The following is a 2,188-nucleotide window of genomic DNA, read 5'->3' on the forward strand; positions in this document are numbered from 1 at the left end:
TTCTTTTGTTCCCAATAGCTGTAACCAGCTATATCTTGATCTTTTCCTTCTGATGAAGCTGCCATTCGGAATTGTTTTCAGATCTGCTGGATTTTAAACCTGATTCATTGCCAAGGTTGGCTTCTGGTGATAAAATTATAGATCCCAGAACTAAATGTTGAGGGGACCTAAGAACGAACACACAGAGATATACCTTACTCTCAAGAATCTATAATCAGAACATATTGCTCCCTTGTTTTATAAATATTTAATATGAAATAATCCTGTTATCTTTTAGCAGTACACTTTACATTTAAATTATTTTAATTAGAAATTTGTCATAAAAGAGTAACATAGAGATTGTTTGGTTATATATATATAATATAATTTATATGATCCTTTGTAAAATATACAATTAGCCTTGAGTTTCGGATGGTGCTTGTTTTATTAAATGAAAGAATAATGATCAGGACAATAAAGTTTTATTTTTCTTTTCAGTACAAGTGGCATCTTTAGCATTTGGAATTGATGGGTAAATGACTTAATGCTCCATTTGATAGGGAATGTCTTAAAGTGTAAGAGCTGAGACATGCTTTTTAGTAACAAATGAATTCATAACTATGTTTTTTTAAATTACCAGTTGTATCAAGTATTTTAGTGATAAATTAAATAACACTTATTTATTTATCTAAGCCAAAGTAAAGATTCTTTCTTTCCTCTTACAGGGTTGAAATGGCACTTCTTGTTTGTAACATGCTTCAAAATCAGATGCAAGAGCCAGGAGGCTAAATAGAAAATTGCATGCTGAAGAGTAGGACTTCTAATTTCTTTCCTCTTCTTGACTGCTAATATATTGACAGCCGCATACTCCTATATGCAGCACAGACTAATGGAGATTTGTTTGGCTAAACATTGAAAGGCCCTAGTGAAGAGCTTTGACATACTAGAGTCCCTTTACAAAAAAGGGGAAGATCATTTCTGACCAGATCACCATGAAGCAAGACAATCAACAAGCTTCCTGCCATGCCTCGGTCTTCGACATAAATTGAAAGGTAAAGATCACCATCATGATCCTGCATTACAGACAGAGAAGTTAGAAACTAGAGCAAACCTGGACAAGGATGACAAGGATAAAAAGGGAGGGGGAGGGAAAAATAAAAGGAACCATATTCCATTGTCATTAATTAACGAGGGAGTGTCAATAATTGATAACACAAAAGAAGAAGAGGATGATGGAAATGGATAGAATATAATATAACCCTGGACATGGACAGCATCATCACTGAGGTCAGGGCCCACTAGGAGGAGATTGCCAACTGCACCCAGGCCGAGACTGAGAGCATGGACCAGATCAAGTATAAGGAGCTGCAGACCCTGGCTGGGAAGCACGGCAATGACTTGCATCACATGAAGATGAAGATCACTGGATAAACCAGAACATCATCTGGTTCCAGGCTGACGTTGAGGGCCTCTAAGACCAGAGGGCTTCCCTGGAGGCTGCCATTGCTGATGCCAAGCAGCATGGGGAGCAGGCCATTAAGGACACCAACACCAAGCTGGCTGAGCTGGAGGTCTCCTGCAGCAGGCCAAGCAGGACGTGGTGGGGCAGCTACATGATTACCAGGAGCTCTTGAATGTCAGGCTGGCCCTGGATATGGAGATCGCCACCTACTGCAAGCTGCTGGAGGGCAAGGTGAGCTGCCTGGAGTTGGGATGAAGAACATGAGCATCCATATGAAAACCACCAGAGCAACTCAGGTGGGCTGAGCTCAGCCTATGGGGGCTTCACAAATTTAAGCTATGGACTGGAGCTCCTTCCAGTCCAGCTGGAAGGCTCTGGAAGGAGCTCCAGCCCCTTCAGCTGCACCAGCTCCCCCAAGGCCACGGTTATGAAGAAGATCGAAATCCACGATGGGAAGCTGGTGTCCAACTCCTCTGATGTCCTGTGCAAGTGAATGGCCACTGCAGCCCCTCTCAGTCTTCCCCGTCCTGTGGCTGCCCCAGAGCCTGTGGGGGAGGCAGCTGTGCTGAGGAATGGGGGAACAGGAGACCCACCTGAGGCTCAGCCCTAGCCCAAGCTCTCAGCCCACTGTTGGGGGGCATCTGTTGCCTTGGGTACCCCCTCTTGATCTGGAAATTTCATTGGGGAGCAATGAGGCCACTGAGCTAATCATCTAAGCCTAACACACAAGGTATCTAAAAATAAAAA

At 43.1% G+C, this 2,188-nt stretch overlaps 1 pseudogene; it reads left to right on the plus strand.

Annotated features, from left to right (window-relative positions):
* The first annotated feature begins 1,225 nt into the window (after window positions 1-1,225).
* Window positions 1,226-1,934, plus strand: LOC103594522 (annotated as a pseudogene).
* The last annotated feature ends 254 nt before the right edge of the window (window positions 1,935-2,188 follow it).

This window comes from Galeopterus variegatus, unplaced genomic scaffold (assembly GCF_000696425.1).
Source record: "Galeopterus variegatus unplaced genomic scaffold, G_variegatus-3.0.2 Scaffold1572, whole genome shotgun sequence".
NCBI lineage: Eukaryota > Metazoa > Chordata > Mammalia > Dermoptera > Cynocephalidae > Galeopterus > Galeopterus variegatus.